The following is a 9067-nucleotide window of genomic DNA, read 5'->3' as shown; positions in this document are numbered from 1 at the left end:
GTTCAAGGCCTTTACTTTAAATGAGTTGCCTTCATTTATACATTGAGCAAATTAATATCCTGTTTTATGGACCCTATTTAACAAGAGCAATGCTCAAGACCGAGATGAGTCAATACACAAACATCTCAAGACCTACAAACATCGAAGTCCTACAAGTGTAGGCTTAGGAAACCGGAGAAACAGTAGAGACAGAGACTGTAACCTGATCTCAGACACAAGCTGTTGAATCGACACAAGGACCTTTGTGATGTAAAATTCCGTCTATATCAGTGTTACATGGTAAAAAAAAAAAAAAAAGGCTTGCTGTTTTACAGTCAAATGCTCATCATCAGAAGCAAATATATCTCAGTACCGGTGGTGTTGATGGCGACACATCCATCACCGACAAGTCTAGTCCTAATTCTTACTCATTTGCTTGTGATAAAAAATGCCTTGACTATATATGTTTCAATGGAAAAATATAGTTACTCTTCGCACGTGCCGTCTTTCACATTTCATTTGATTGCTGTTTTGCACAATGCATTACAATTCCAGTATTTCTGCACATGCAATACAGAACACACAGTATTTACACCGGTCGGTGCTGCTTTTTTGTATTGTCTTTTGTGTAATGTCTTGTATTGTTTGTTCACACTGTCTTTTGTCCTGCACTGTCTTCTTGTCTTGTGTCTCACACTGTGTACACCAGGTTGCACTTTATGTATCTAGGACTAATTTACTAAGTCGTTATGTCTGTCTTTGCTCTATATAGCTTCATGGTCCTGGAGAAATGTTGTCTCATTTCAATGTGTACTGTGTCACATATATACTGTTGAAATGACAATAAAAGCTTCTTGACTTGACTTGATATTCAGCCCATCTGTTGATAGCAAGTACAGACAGATTCACATTTTTTCACTTATTTTTTATTGCACCAATAACAAAAAAAATTCCTACAGACAGATGGACTGATGGCAAAACCCATCATCTTGGTTGGTAACATATCTGTATGACAAACAGAAAGAAAAACTATTTCAGACATTTGACCTTTCTGTGACCTTGACTCTATTTGTGTCATCCCAACATACACTTGGCTACTATGGTATTGCCATATAAGTCCTACAAACACTTAACCTCTCGTTCTTGAGATATCGCAAGTATTTTTCAAGAATCTTGGATGAACACGTGCACAACCGCAAAAAAAAATCATCTACAGTACAGAGCAACAGCACTTACCAACATTAAGGGTTATTTTACAGTTTCTAGCGCCCTCTGCTGCCTGCAAACTGAATTACATTTGCTGTAAGACCACTGACAAGACTTGGACAAGACGTAGAACTTCGATAAGATGTAGAACGTTTGCTTGAAATTTCCACGTTTTGTGCATTTTGAGATGCTTTTCTGCTCACTACACTTGTAAAGAGTGATTATATGAGTTGCCATATCATTACTATGATCTGGTTGTTCTCCTCTAACCTCGATCATCAACAAGATTTTTTCCATCTGAAGATCTGATCCTCATTGTGGGGTTGTTGTTGTTTTATTTGTTTTTATAGCAACATTAAAAAAAAAGTTTTTATGTCTTGTCCTGTTAAAAGTGTAGAAGCAGAGTGCAGTAACATATGTGGTTGCAGGGGGCGCTACAACCCAACAAATATGATCGCTTTCTCTTTTAGAGACTGTGCTGATGCTCATTCGGAGAAAAACTTAGGAGAATGTTCATTAAAACTGATATATCACACACGATCTTAAAATATACAGTACTGTGTACTCAAATGTCCTTCTTAATTATATATTGTTGAACATATAACATGATTTCAGGGAAATATTTGGAACACTAAAGGGTTAATAAACGACATGAACTGGAATCTCCAAATCACAGAATCTCCAGTCTTCAAACCTTCAGATATCAAAATCTCTAAATATGAAACCTCCAAACGTCCAGAGTACTAATCTCCAAATATTCAAATATCTAACTATCTAAATCTTCTAATCGCCAAATCTCCAGATCATCAATAACAACATCTCCAAATCTTCATTCTACAAGTCTCCTGTCTCCATTTTTTAAATCTCCAAATATGCACCAAACATCTAACTGTCCAACCTCCAAATCTCTACTCCACACACTTCAATGCTCCAAATACCCAAATTTCTTCAAAAGTCATCAGATATAAATTCCCAATACAAACTTCCAATCTCCAGATTTCCAATGACCAGATCTACAAATCTACCCTTCTCTACATCACCGGTATTTGAATCTCCAAATCTTCCATATTAAAATCTTCTGTAAAGCTTCTATCTCCAAAGACCAACTGATTGGTGATCTACAAATCCCCAACATTCTCCATTGTTCTGTGGTTCATTTAGCTCTCCTCTCTCTCTCTCTCTCTCTCTCTCTCTCTCTCTCTCTCTCTCTCTCTCTCTCTCTCTCTCTCTCTCTCTCTCTCTCTCTCTGTCTGTGTGTGTGTGTTGTATTGTATTGAGATTCCACACTGTTCCCCAACCCCTGACCCCTAACTATCCCAGCTGTCAGCTGTCTCACTTGTAACAGCTCTCTCTCTCTCTCTCTCTCTCTCTCTCTCTCTCTCTCTCTCTCTCTCTCTCTCTCTCTCTCTCACACACACACACACACACACACACACACACACACACACACACACACACACACACACAAAAACACACACATTCTGACTAAATTCCAACTAAATTTGAGTTGCTTTAAATGAATTCTAAATGATTTTAAAAACAAATCTTACAATCTGTAAAATCTCTCTCTCTCTCTCCCTCTCCCTCTCTCTCTCTCTCTCTCTCTCTCTCTCTCACACACACACACACACACACACACACACACACACACACACACACACACACACACACACACACACACACACACACACACAAACCAATTAAAGTACAAAGTACCAATTGATATGAAACCACAGGAAAGCTTTCTTCCACCAATTCATTATAGATTCATCTGCATCCAAACACTAAACTGATGCAGTGAGTTCAATAAAAATCACAACGTATCCTCATTTCTTCGCTTTCTGCCTGAATACGTTGCTAAGTTTAGACGGCATGAAGCTGAACCTTAATCACAGAGTGAATGATATATGCATGTAATTTTACTGTGTGTGGTTCAGGAAATTGTATTCTTTATGCCACACTTAACCAAACAACTGGAACAATCCAAACTACACAGGCTGAGATTCGAGTTTCACTTTGTTAACATTTCTTCCTCAACTAAATACTAAATATACCCTTTTATAGTTTCCGTGCAGAAGAAAACAAAACGAAATAAAACTTAGATCATGCTGTAAAATCTGTAAAATAAAAAACCTACAGTATATGAGGCTCAGGCCTGCCCTTTTCCCTTCCTTTTCCTTTGCTATCTTTACTAAAAGGACATTTTAGCTAATGCAACTTTAATTTGGTTAATTTTAATTTAACTTTTATATATATTTATATAATGGGGTCACGGTGGCTTAGTGGTTAGCACGTTCGCCTCATACCTCCAGGGTTGGGGGTTCGATTCCCACCTCCGCCTTGTGTGTGTGGAGTTTGCATGTTCTCCCCGTGCCTCGGGGGTTTCCTCCGGGTACTCCGGTTTCCTCCCCCGGTCCAAAGACATGCATGGTAGGTTGATTGGCATCTCTGGAAAATTGTCCGTAGTGTGTGAGTGTGTGAGTGAATGAGAGTGTGTGTGTGCCCTGTGATGGGTTGGCACTCCGTCCAGGGTGTATCCTGCCTCGATGCCCGATGACGCCTGAGATAGGCACAGGCTCCCCGTGACCCGAGACGCTCGGATAAGATAAGTAGAAAATTAATGAATGAATGAATATATATATATTTTAAATATCAGACGCTGAAGTGATTTTGAATTTCAAGTTTAGTCAGAAATACAGACAGAAAAGAGCTTTCTCCACTAGATGGAGTTAATACTTCTCTGTTTGCACGTGCCACATGTGCCACACGAAGCCCTCTGTACTTTTATGTAATACACAGATAAAAGTGAGTTTTATATATTCATGTTAGTATCATTCTGGTTCTTTCATAATCACACCAGTCTGAATGAAGCAGGTTTCTGAAGCTTATTAAACACAGAGCTCTTAAAAACATCGGTTAAAAAAACAATGAAAGCCTTTAAGTATTATATGGAATATATTTTGAGGTACAGTCAAAACCAGACCATGACCAGACTATCCAAAGCTTGGGTATTTCCATTGCTTGCATGCACACATTTTATAAACGTGGTAAAAAAAAAAAAAAAGAGGAAGTCTTGAAGGCTTTCAGAGTACCACTGGTAAAGGGAAGCCTCTTGTACACAGAGAATGGGAGCAAGGTGAATAACACACATTGGGACTCGAGTAGTTCATTCTTCTGAGCAAGAGGGTCAACTTCTTCAGACATTTTGGTTGGAATATATGTGTGTGTGTGTGTGTGTGTGTGTGTGTGTGTGTGTGTGTGTGTGTGTGTGTGTGTGTGTGTGTGTGTGTGTGTGTGTGTGCACTCTGAGGTCTTCAGGGGCCCGGGACCTGTTCTTAATGAGAAATTCCTGGGGATTTGTAGGGGTGCAGAGGTCTTCATTTTCTCACTGCGCCCACGGGCCCGTTGTAGCGGGAGGCTCAGGCTCCTTTTGAGCCGCTCCGGGCTGAAGAAGTGAAGCGCCATTGAGATGGCAGGAAGAGAGGATGGTGGCGGTGGGGGGGAGAGAGTAGGATTATGTATATGAGCTGGGGGCTCGCTGAACAGCTTGCCACCTCCCTTAACATGGGTGTGGAGAAAAGGAGAAAGGGCAGAGAAGGGGAAGAGGGGGTGGAGGTTGTGGCTTGGTGAATGTGGCCAAGCTTTTTTGGAAATGTGGCGGTGTCTCTCCAGGAGCTATTTCTCCAAGTGTTTAATTAAAGAAATAACCAAGGCGAGATGAGAGGCTTGATGTGCAGCTGGGCTGCTGGGAGCCCACTGGCCTCAAACCAGAGGCTTGATCTGGACATTGTGTGAAGAACTCAGTGGAGACTGGGAACAAATAAACCCTCATGATGGCTGATGACAGCTGTCCGAGCCGGGAGACGAAGTCCCCCTCGGGGTCTCTGCCCCAAAGGTGCCCAGCATGTGGGCTGGAGCCAGGCAGTTTGATTTGTATGTGTGTGAAAGTGAGAGGAGATGGACAGATGGATAATAACCATCAAGGGGTATAAAGAAAATTCACCTCAATCCAATATTTAGTAGAACTTGCACCTTTAAGAGAGGAAAATTTTGACAGATTAATTTTAGGTTTCTTATGTGGTTGAATGAAGTGAAGTGAATTGAAGTGATTCGAGATTCCCCTGTATCGAGTCTTTCTTTTGTGTGTGTGTGTGTGTGTGTGTGTGTGTGTGTGTGTGTGTGTGTGTGTGTGTGTCTTTGCAGTAGAAGGCTATTAACTTCAAAATCCATTAACTTTGAAAAAAAGTCAAAGGATCCAGAGATAAAGCCTTTTTTTTCCCTTTCTTTTTTGAACGCTGCCTTTTGAAATAAATTTTTCTGTCTGATTATAAAGCAACATCTTTTTTCACAGAACAGGACTAACTTTCAGAATCAAGAGTTATCACAAGCACAGGAAATGCCGTGTGTCTTTCAGAGGTGTGATTTTTTTTAGAAGATAAGGAAGGTAAACTTTAGGACCAAATATGAGAGAAATCTTTTCAGATTTCGGCCCTATGGACTCAGGCCTGTCCGACGATCGGTGGCGGATCTTTGTGTAACGTCTGCCGTCTGGACCGGAGCAAAGGGCTGACCTGAGGGCTAGATGATGAACGTGTGTCCCTGGCAACAGGCTGTCCCAGTTGGACGAATCTATTTAGCCACTGCCAGAGACAAAAGCCAGAAATCTCATTTGGCTCTTGGACAAAGTGGCCCAGGGACGGCTGCGCTGTGCTCTTGGCAATACTATAAACATCCTATCGTTACATGTCAGACGCTTGGCACGGTACTGGGAAAGCGTACAAAACAACGAAATCAAGCACTGAAGATGTCTTCCGCCTGTAAATCAGAGCTGTCCAATTAATTAGTTTATTAAGCAGACGAAAGAAAGAAGGGAAAAAAAATGATTGCACTTCCAGACAGATTTAATGTGTATTTAGTGCCGGACAATAGCTTAGCCATTCGTATGCAAAAGCTAAGTATATGGAACAAGCCGGTTTTGACGCCAATTGAAGGCCAGCGGGGTATAATGAGGGGACCTCCTGACACCCCCCTCCTCCTCCTGCCAACCTGATGCGAGCGCCTGATGATAAAGAGACACGGTTGGGTTCTGGCTGGATGCGTTTGGGGGTCGTGATGGAGGTGGTGGTGGTTTTGGGCAGAGGACAAAGCCGTGAAATGGTGCTTGTAAAGGACAGACACTGGCCCCTGCATTGAGACGTCAATCTCAATCGGTTTTGTGAGACGAGGGCTGTCATCTAGCCGGAGACGCAGAGCGATCCGAGAGCTTCTCATTTTCTCCACAGGCCGCTTTACGGATCTAAGAATACTTACTGGGTCTCTGACACGCACCCAGAGATAAACCTATCTCTGTCGAATTTAAGCAAAAGTGTATAGCGTATAGTAGTAAATCAGTCGGTTAGCGCTAATCTTGAGCTATTAAATCTTGAGCTATGTTTGTGTAAAGCACAAACAAATGAACTGCACTCTATACCTTGATAAAAATCTGCAAAAAGAATCATACTCTGAAAATACCAGTTGTTCCAGGGTTATTTGTTTAAAATAGTAGCCTGGCAGCGACTTTCTTTGAGTCCCTACTTACGAGTCACCAGCATGTGACCAAGCTATTGTGTGCAAGTGTGTGTGTGTGTGTGTGTGTGTGTGTGTGTGTGTGTGTGTGTGTGTGTGTGTGAAAGACTGAGATGTCACAACTTTCTGTCAAGACATGAGGGCTCTGTGAGGAATGGATTTGATAGACAGTGTAAAAAACACACAAAGACACTTGGGTGAGGGAGAACGAGAACGAGAAGGACAATATAGACGTAGCGACCGGGGCAGACTCGAGCGGAAGAAAACAGACAGGAGGTGGAGAGACGTACACACCCGATAGAAAAGACGACAGAGACTTCATTCACTGCATCGGCTTTATGCAAATGTGCCTATTTGACTAATGTAAAGCTTATATTTTGCCATGCAAACATGACATTTAAGGTCCATTTGTCACAAGCGGTAAAGAAAGAAAAGCTGACCAACATATCATTGTCATGACAACAAACAAGAAATCTTATTTTCATATTTTTAGCGTTATTATTCTGCTCGGTCTACGAATCACAATTACAAGTGAAAGCCAGGCCTGGGGCAATTATACAGACAAAAGCACGTTTAACTTGACAATAATACCTCTACTGAGCGATCAGACCCCAGGTAAAAAAAAAAAGAACCTTGTCACTTAATTTTTTACACAATGACGATAAGTACAAAAGACTGACTGGCTTTTACAGAAATTCGTTTTAAGCTCAGATGATTTTGTGTGAAGATTTCTTCTCCTGATCGTGATTAACTAGTCGACAGTTTTCCCCTCCCACACCCACCTGGGCTTGTGTAATAAGACTTGTGTATCTTGTGAATTGTAAATTTTTACGTTTGTGTAAACGCGATGAAACGTATATTGCGTTTATTTTATGATCTACAATTGTTCCATTTTTACGATTGCTTTGGAAGAATCCTGGAAGAAACCACAGCCGTTATGATATATAAAGAGATATAAAGAGATCAACCAGAATAACTTTTGAAAGTTTGATGAAGTTTGCCTTTGTCCCAAACCTCGCTCTCAGCATAACACAGTCGGAGGTTGTGCTTTATTTCACGCCTGTTCACACCTTTTTCACAGCTAATCGAGGTTTTTTGCTGTTTATTCATGATAAGATGGTAAAACAATGCCTCAATCTCTATCTGTTTTTGTAGCTGTTTACTTCTTCTAATACCTGCCATGATCATTGGCATGGAGTGATGTTAGCTTTTAACCCTTGTACGGTGTTCGTATTGTTGTCACTCATCCGGTGTTCGCGGGTCTTTTTGACCCGCTGCATTTTTGGGTTTTTAATTCAACACGATCCAAAATTTGATGTTAAAATACTCTACAGATGTTTACTTACTTCATCCCAATTACAAGCAATATAAACAGCATATAGGGTTAATATTTGCCCTTTACCTTTATTACATCACATTTTTTTTAAATTAAAGTGCTACTCGTACTGTTGTTTTTTAATAAAATGTAATAAAAAAAAGGGAAATCTAATTTAATCAAGTTATGAGTGGAAAAAAACAACAAATTTACAAGGAAGAAAAGTTTTTTAAAACTATTGATGTTTATGAATACGGGTCCCACAGACCCGAGCAACATACAAGGGTTAAAACATAAATATGACTCCCACCACAATTTTACTGGAAAGCACTGGAAAAAACCCAGCATAGTAAACTGTGCATTTCAGTTCCTCAACCTGACTTATATTCACACATTCATTCATTTTCTACCGCTTATCCGAACTTCTCGGGTCACGGGGAGCCTGTGCCTATCTCAGGCGTCATCGGGCATCGAGGCAGGATACACCCTGGACGGAGTGCCAACCCATCACAGGGCGCACACACACACTCTACGGATAATTTTCCAGAGATGCCAATCAACCTACCATGCATGTCTTTGGACCGGGGGAGGAAACCGGAGTACACGGAGGAAACCCCCGAGGCACGGGGAGAACATGCAAACTCCACACACACAAGGCGGAGGCGGGAATCGAACCCCCGACCCTGGAGGTGTGAGGCGAACGTGCTAACCACTAAGCCACCGTGACCCCCCCCTGACCTATATCACTTGTATTTTTTGTTTCTACCTTGCTAAGATGCTTTCTAGTTGCTTCTATTTCTTAAAATTTAGGCTACAAGCAATCATGACTCTGACCAGGCAATACGATTTCTGCCTGCTTGTGTGTGTATTTGTAACACATTATCTGTTCATTTTCCATGGATTTTCCCGCTCTTGTGTCTGATATTATAATACTCGGATAAGTAGAAAGTGTTACTCTGACCTCTGGAGCATGACAGCACTGATTAGCTCTCAGACACGTTG

This window comes from Tachysurus fulvidraco, chromosome 21, assembly GCF_022655615.1.
Source record: "Tachysurus fulvidraco isolate hzauxx_2018 chromosome 21, HZAU_PFXX_2.0, whole genome shotgun sequence".
NCBI classification, from domain to species: Eukaryota; Metazoa; Chordata; class Actinopteri; order Siluriformes; family Bagridae; genus Tachysurus; species Tachysurus fulvidraco.
The sequence above is the reverse complement of the archived record's forward strand: the minus strand, read 5'-3'. Positions refer to the sequence as shown.